The following is an 8,666-nucleotide window of genomic DNA, read 5'->3' as shown; positions in this document are numbered from 1 at the left end:
AACATAAAATCATTTTTTTCGGCGGGCTTCAGTAGGCAGCGGGACCGTATCCCGCCCTGAACCTGCCTCGGCCGGTGAAATCGCGGCCAGAATGTCTACCAGAAACAATGGTGGAAGCAGAATCCATAATGGCTTTTAAAAGGGAAGTGGATATATATTTGAAAAAGAAAAAATGAAAAGCATATGCTGAAAATTATAGAATCATAGAATCATGTTCTGGTCACCACATTACAGGAAAGATGTGATTGCACTAGAGAGGGTACAGAGGAGATTTACGAGGATGTTGCAAGGACTGGAGAATTTCAACTATGAGGAAAGGTTGGATAGGCTGGGGTTACTTTCTTTGGAACAGAGGAGGCTGAGGGGAGACCTAATTGAGGTGTATAAAATTATGAGGGGCCTAGATAGAGTGGATAGAACTGACCTATTTCCCCTAGCAGAGCAGTCAATAACCAAGGGGCATAGATCATTAAGGTCATTGGTAGAAGGATTAGAGGGGAGTTGAGGAGAACTTTTTTCACCCAGAGGGTGGTGGGGGCCTGGAACACACTGCCTGAAAGGGTGGTAGAGGCAGAAACCCTCATCACATTTAAAAAGTACTTGGATATGCACTTGAAGTGCCGTAACCAACAAGGATACGGACCAAGAGCTGGAAAGTGAGATTAGGCTGGATAGCTCTTTTTTGGCTGGCACAGACATGATGGGCTGAATGGCCTCCTTCTGTGCCGTAAATTTCTAAGACGCTATGATTCTATGGTGTATCTAAGAATAAATTCTCTCTCACAATAATGATGCAGAAGGCAAAACGTATTTGTGTACTTTCGTAAAGAATGTAGCTGTAAGTTTTTATTTTTGTGCATATTTAATCAACAACAACTTGCACTTATATAGGACTTTTAATATAGTATAGTGAAATGATCAAAGGCAATTTTCAAAGAGGAACCAGATACCGAGCAGGAGCTTGGAGTGATGGATAGGGGAGGTGACAGACAGTGCAGTGAAAGAGTTTTTAAGAGGCTTTTGAAAGTGGGGAAAGATGTGACAATGTGAAGAGCAGAGCGCCACTAATGGTGGAGTAGAGGCAGAGAGCACAGTAGGCCTGACTCAGAAGAACAGAGAGTGCGAACTGGACATAATGCTTGAAGTGGTAGAGTGGGGCAAGGCCCTGTAGGGATTTATAGAAAAGGGCAAGAATTTTGAAATCAATGTTTTTTAAATAATCTTTAGTTAGAGTATTTGATGTCCATAATCACACGAACATCAATGATTATAAGCAATAGTTATTTAAGAGACATGGCTTGATCTCTACAATGTAGTCGATGTGTAAGGTGTAAAGTGGGTGGTACATCAAAGACACATAACCTTCTTTGCCTCCGCCCCAGCCCCAAGACCAATTCAGCTGGCTTGCAAACCAGAAATATTTTACTAACTATATTTACACTGTAAACAAGCCAAGCAGGAAATTCTAAAATTTAAAACTCAATTTGGATTATTTATTCCATGTCTTTGTGCTAAACATGTGTACATATTGCAGCAGAATTTGCCGTCGGTATGACGGCATACTCTCAGAGTACGCCATCATATCGCCTTTGAAATTGACCGCAAGGTCAGGATTTCTGCGTGCGCTTATGTGCTAAATCCCAAACTTGAGATCTGTCAAGTTTCAACTTGACAGGTCATCCGCTGTGACTGTGAAACCCTTATTACTGGTGGAGAGTTGGGCTAATTGCCCACCAACTGCCCAGCAATTAGGCAGGAAAATGTTATGTCTGGTGGAAACAGGCGCAGGAGCCTGTTTGCACAGTGTAAGGGGAGGAGGGATACGCAGCAGCTTGAAATATACACCCGTCATGATAAAAAATCTTCAAAATAAATATCTATATCCACCTAATTATCTCCTGATCCCAACACAACTCGTGGAGACAAATAGCAAAGGGTGAAAACAATCTACCAAGAATGAGAGACTGATTTATTTATTAATATATAAATGGTGTGAATGAGAGACTGATTTATTTATTAATATAACTGGGGTGAGTGAGGGACTGATTTATTTATTAATATAACTGGGGTGAGTGAGACACTGATTTATTTATTAATATAAGTGGGGTGAGTGAGAGGCTGATTTATTTATTAATATACAGTAACTGGGGTGAGTGAGAGACTGATTTATTTATTAATATAATTCAATTCAATTCAATTCAATTTTATTTGTCATATATGCAGCAGACGTGTGTACTGCACAATGAAATGTTGATTTTTACGAGTCCTCCCAACATTGGAATAAATATGGCATAACAATGATAAAAATAAAAGACAGTAATAATAAATAAAACAACAGTAAAAAATAATAATAAATTAATCGTTCATGAGTCTTATGGCCTGGGGGTAGAAGCTGTTTCGAAACCTGTTGGTACGAGACCGTATGCTTCGGTATCTCTTACCGGACGGGAGCAGGGCAAAGAGGTTGTGGCTGGGGTGACTCGCGTCTTTAATGATTCTCAGGGCCTTCCCCCGGCACCTCTCGGGGTAGCTATCCTGCACAGCAGGTAGTTTAATTCCTATAGTGTGTTGTGCAGCTTTCACTACCATCTGTAGAGCCTTGCGGTCTGTGGCGGTGCGGTTGCCATACCAGGTAGTGATGCAGCCGGACAGGATACTCTCGATGGTGCACCGGTAGAAGTTGGTGAGAATCTGGGGAGCCATTCCAAATTTCTTCAGTCTCCTGAGGAAGAACAGGCGTTGGCATGCCTTCTTGGTTACAACGTCGATGTGATGTGACCATGTTAAGTCCTCCGTAATGAATACACCCAGGAATTTGAAGTTGGGGTGAGTGAGACTAAAAAAATCATGAATGGTTGTTGGAGATTTCTGTTTCCTGGTTGGAGCACCGCCCCATGTGATGCCAGGTACGCTCACGCACACGGTGCTCCCCTGGGATCCGCGGGCCACTACGCTACGCTCAACTCCGCAGCGAAAGAACGCAAGTTTTCGAAGGGGGCCTCGCACCAGGCAAGTGCGGATTTCTTTCGGAGGTCACCGGCGTACTCCTTAGCTACACCGCAGACCGCGATTTCAGGGCTATTGTGTGTGTATATATAGGGTGGAAAAATAAAACTCAGTAACGTTTTAGTGGCTCAATGTATTTCAGAATACTGTGTGTGTGTATAAATATTAGCAATTACATTTAAAAAAAATACTTGTGGGGGAAAAAAGGCGTTGTTGCAATAATGAATAAAAACAGCATTATTTGCATGGAAGGCTGGCCTTTTGTGAGCGAGGTGCAGCCAGTGAATACGGTACATTAAAATTTAATTGTTTATTTGCTCTGCTGGTCCTTTATTCCCGGGGCGGAAGTGCGCTTGCGCTGCACGTATTTCCGTGTTGTGACTTTGGTTGTTTTAATAAAGGTTGAAAAGGGATCGCTGCGTTTGTGTCCGGCAAAAAGGGGAAGAAGCAAACATCAATCCGACGCTGCATTTCTGCACCATCGCGGTTTCTTTTTCTAAAAGGATTTTTGTACGCGTGTTTTTTTTGTGTGTGGTCTGTCTAGATCTGAATTATTCGGGGACGCTGGGGATCGCAGGAAATTGGGTAAAAAAAAAGGGAACTGGAATGGCAGGATGAGCCGTGCCATGTTCTTACTTGGCTTTTAGCACTTAACCCTTTCTAGTGCTTGCCAGTGAAAAGCGGCTCCTGGCCAGCGATCACTAAGTCCTGGATGTAGCAGCCGGATCGCTGCTGCGGTCTATTGTGTCAGGTAAGCTCATTTTTTTGTGTGTGGCAAAATTGTGTATAAAACAGCAGGATTGGCGAACCTCGGGACTATGTGCAGATTTCATGCTGATCTTTCATGAAGATTTGGAAATGCATTTTTAGCAGATCTAAAGCACCGATTATGGAAAAAATAATTCATTTCATGCTGCCTTGGAACTTGGTGTTCCTAGAGTCAGTCTTTTTATTTGTTTTTAATTTAACGGGCAGAACACAGGGTTCACAGAGGCAATTCCCTCAGGTGGTTGTTGCAGATCTGATTTGGATGTGACCACTACATTATTCTTTTTCACTTCTCTTCATTTGTGTGTTTTTCCCATGTGGTCATGACATGCAGGAAATGTGATTGACATGAAATACACAAACGTGCAAGAGAACTAAAGCTTAATATTTTAAAACATCAGCAGTGTGTAGCTTTTATGAACTCTTTTGCTGGTAAGAAGCTGTTAATGCGTGCAATGTTTCAAATGTTTCCATTAAATCACTAGGTAACTAGTCTGTGTTGAAAGTTTGCAAAATGAATAACGACAATGATGCATCTTTTTGTGGCTAGGTGGTCCATTATCAGTCTAAAAGTCAAATTACATAAACTGTGAAACTCTGCTTGACCAAATGACTGAACAGTAACAAAACATATACACATCTAGGATTGTTGTGATATTTTTTCTTAAATGTTTAAAAATACATTTTGACCCCATCTTTCCTAAGTATATTCTGTTTACTTTTACCTTATATCTCTGAAATGCAATATTTATCAATATAAAGAAAGCAAAATTACATCCCCACCCCATTGTGGAAGGGTATCAGTGGACAGGTTATAAACAGTCAACAAAAATGGAGAAAGGTCAGAGACTTAGATCAAGTGAGTCATGAGGGTCAATTTGACATGGGATTAGATGCAAAGTTTGGGTTTTATAATCGAACAGCTATTATCTTGAAGGATTTTTCTCTCTGGAAACACACATGCTCAAGGTGAAATGACCTTATTGGAGGGTATAACTTTATCCACTCTATACAAGAACACTGAGTGCTCATTGGTCAGGTATAGCATGGTTCAGAGACGATGTAGTACCTCCTAACATTACACTAGTACAGCTCATTCTCAATTACAGAATAGCAGGTAGTACTACCCTAGCATGGAATAAGGCCATATTCTCCAGTCCTGTGATCAAGGTGCCCCATTAATCTCAAATGCAAGGACATTAGATTCTGCGGTATAGGATTTGGTCTGCTAGGAATTGTAGTTGAATCGTCAGTGTAATTCAATTTATGATCCTTAACAGCTACAGTTTAAAAGAGCAGATTTGTTGTCCATTTTTATATTTTAGGTGCCATAATGGTGCTGGTGGAAGGAACTGTAACAAAAGCACATATATCTCAAATTTGATCTTAGATTTGGTGGAAACATGGAATGACTTTGGGAAATTGTACTTGGTATCAAAAGACAAGTCACAGATTTCCTACAGCCAGTGCATTTTCCAGCAACCCTGAATCAGTAAATAACGGCCTAGTGAGTAGAAGCGCCGCTCAGTGATGTAGTAAGACATATACATCAGAAAGATCCTGGCTTGATTCTGGTCTGTGCTGAGGTTGCAGCAGTTACCCTTGATGCTCCTGGCCAAAAGAGGGGGAAAATCTCAGTCAAGATTCCTTCTCCTGATCACTATGCAATGGCTCCTGTTGGAAAGTATTTGTGTTTGAACATCAGACGATTGGGCTCAGTTGTGATACCCTGCATGTTAAGCTTTACACCAATCCCTGTTTAGGTCGGGAAATGAAGAATTTCCACAGGGAAACATACTGGGAGAGGTATCTGGGGAGAGCGTACATGCAGGCTTTTTGGATTGATGTACAATATATTGGTTCGACTGCAACAGCTGTTCTGTTACTGGCATAAACATGGACGTCCAACTTAAATGTTAGCCCCAATGGTGCTGCTCCAGCCATACTCTGTTAAAGTAGACTGGCAACCTAGCCACATCTCTGAGACAGAAAGAGTGGAGTAGGCCATCTTTGTCCAATCAGTGGGTATGGACTGTGTCCAGGAGTATAGATGCTTTTTTCTGTGCAGTCTGTCAAACAAAGTTACAACATTCTACCACTAGATGGTGCTGAGAGCAACAACTAAGACTGAACCTTCTTTAGGATCCACACTCTTCTACCAGCTTTTCCAGCCATCTTTGCTATTTCTGGCCCAGTTGCATAGCCGAGGCCAGAGTTGTTCAGGAAGCTCCCAGAATTTTTTTTTAAATCAAGGGGGCAGGAGGTGTAATAAACAAATCTCTGTTAGGTTAATATATGTGATCAATGTATACATTCAATAGTGAAAGTGATCAGGCTTGACTTCAAAAATGTTAATAATATTGTTGTGTAATGAATCGGAAAGCTATTTTATCCATTGTATTTGTCAAGCAGTTAAAGTTGGACTGTGCTGGTTATCTAGACCTAGCAGAATACCAAAACGATCTGTAGTTGTGCAACTGCCTGTTGAAGAGGTTAGTAAGTACACTAAATGTACACTCTCGGGAGCCGCAAGCCGACATTTCGTTGTACTGCACTTGTGCACTAACAATGACAATAAAGTTGATTATGATTATTATGATTATGATTAAGTTTGATGAAAATGGATACTTGCAGAAAGAAATAGTTAGCTGTGGCGGAGACCACATAGGGACAATAACACAATGTATAGCCAATGTTGTTATATGTACCTAAACACAATTCACTATGTATAGCCAATGTTGTTATATGTACGTACTGGGTTGGGTTATCGGGGCAGGGTCTCTTTAATAGCGTCGGTAGCGTGATGACATCATGCGTCGGTAGCGTGATGACGTCATAGCCCTGCAACGAGGCTGAGACCCTCAGTCCTCATGGAGAGTGAATAAAGTAACACGCGTTTTGCCTTTGCTGCAACAAAAGTCTCAGAGCCTGTTGATTTCTAGCGACTCCAACATTGGTGACCCCGCTGCTCTTTTGGACGATTCCAAAGACCTCATCCGAAATGGCGACGAATGCCGTTTCCATCAAATTACCCGAGTTTTGGGAACGACAGGCTGTCGCTTGGTTCGCCCAGGCCGAGGCTCAATTTGCACTCCGGGACATCACTGCGGACGACACGAGGTACTACTACGTCGTCTCTGCTCTCGGCAGCTCCACTGCGGCCAGAGTCGTGAGCCTGCTCGAGAACCCCCCGGAGCTCAACAAATTCGAAATGCTGAAAACGCACCTCTTAGAAACTTTTGGACTCACCGAAGCCGAGCGCGCATGCCGGCTTCTCTCTCTACCCGGGCTTGGCGACTCCAAGCCCTCGGAGCTGATGGACCACATGCTGGCCCTCCTGGGCACACGCAGGCCGTGCTTCCCCTTCAAGGAACTGTTCCTTCAACAGCTGCCAGGTCAGGTACGGTCGGCTTTAGCCAACTATTCCAGTACGGATTTCTGCGACCTGGCCAAGGAGGCCGACAAATTTTTCTCTGCCGGGCAACAGCACTGCGCGGCCACGCGGAGCCCTACCCCCACCGATACAGCCCAATGGCGGCAGCCCCCAAGCCTCTGCTTCTACCACGCGCAGTTCGGCCCCAAAGCCAGGAAGTGCCGGCCCCCTTGCCGTTTTCCCGCGTCAAAACAAACGAAAGACCACTCGTCGGCTGCTATGGTTGTCGGCCGTTCAGGTAGTTTGTTATTTGTTACGGACACCGACTCCGGACGTCGTTTTCTTTGCGACACGGATGCCCAGGTGAGCGTCCTGCCTGCGTCAACCATAGACATACAAGGGGGGAACCACGGCCCCACCCTCGAAGCCGCCAACGGCAGTTCCATCCGCACCTTCGGGAAATGCAGCGTGGCGCTTTGTTTTGGCGGGCAGCGGTTCACCTGGGACTTTGTCACGGCAAACGTGTCCATCCCCCTTCTCGGTGCTGACTTCCTCTGTGCCAATGGCCTTTTGGTGGACGTCAAGAACCGACGTCTCATCAACACTGAGACTTTCAGCTCGCTCCCGTGTTCCCTCAGCGGGTCCAACACGACGAAGTTGTCCAGCGCACTCTCGGCCTCCGACGAGTTTTCCCGCCTCCTCGCCGAGTTCCCGGACCTCACGAAGCCCACGTTCTCGTCCGCCGCCACCAAACATGGGGTAGAACACCACATCTCGACCACCGGTCCGCCCGTCTACGCCCGCGCTCGGCGCCTCGACCCGGGGAAACTCGCCATCGCTAAAGCCGAGTTCGACACCATGGAGCGCCTCGGCATCATCCGCCGGTCGAACAGCCCGTGGGCCTCGCCCCTCCACATCGCTCTGAAACCAGGCGGCGGGTGGCGCCCGTGCGGCGATTACCGGCGCCTCAACGACGCTATGATCCCCGACCGCTACCCGATTCCACACATCCAGGACTTTTCCGCCCGTCTGGCCGGGAAAGTGGTATTCTCGAAAGTGGACCTCGTCCGGGGTTACCACCAGGTCCCTGACCGGCCGCAGGACGTCCCGAAAACCGTGGTGATCACCCCGTTCGGGCTGTTCGAATTCCTCCGCATGCCATTTGGCCTCAAAAACGCCGCCCAGGCTTTTCAACGCCTAATGGACACCGTGTTACGGGACCTGACATTCCTGTTCGTATACCTGGACGACATCCTCATCGCCAGCGCCTCCAGGACGGAGCATGTGTTGCACCTGCGGACTCTCTTCCAACGCCTCAGCCAGCACACCCTAATCGTCAACCCGGCCAAGTGCCAGTTCGGGCTGTCCTCGATTGACTTTCTCGGGCACCGCATCACGAAGGACGGGGCGGTGCCACTGCCATCAAAAGTGGAGGCTGTGATGGACATCCCGCGACCCCTCACCGTGAAGGCCCTGCAGGAGTTTTTGGGCATGGTGAACTTTTACCATCGCTTCGTCC

General features: G+C 45.7%; 1 protein-coding gene across 2 annotated transcripts in view; it reads left to right on the top strand.

Moving 5' to 3' along the window:
- Nucleotides 1-2,366: 2,366 nt before the first annotated feature.
- The window catches only part of c8h5orf24 (chromosome 8 C5orf24 homolog), a 49,327-nt gene continuing 43,027 nt past the window's right edge, over nt 2,367-8,666 (top strand). The window contains exon 1 of one of the 2 annotated variants that reach the window (XM_085995660.1): nt 2,367-3,757. The gene's annotated coding sequence lies outside the window, so the exon portion shown is untranslated. The remainder of the gene's footprint in view (nt 3,758-8,666) is intronic. The other variant, XM_085995662.1, reaches the window with a different exon arrangement.

The sequence above is a fragment of the Somniosus microcephalus genome, chromosome 8 (genome assembly GCF_052327205.1).
Source record: "Somniosus microcephalus isolate GS21.2 chromosome 8, FLI_Smic_1.0, whole genome shotgun sequence".
Classification (NCBI taxonomy): domain Eukaryota; kingdom Metazoa; phylum Chordata; class Chondrichthyes; order Squaliformes; family Somniosidae; genus Somniosus; species Somniosus microcephalus.
Note: the sequence above shows the minus strand (reverse complement) of the source record. Positions and strands in the feature narration are given on the sequence as shown.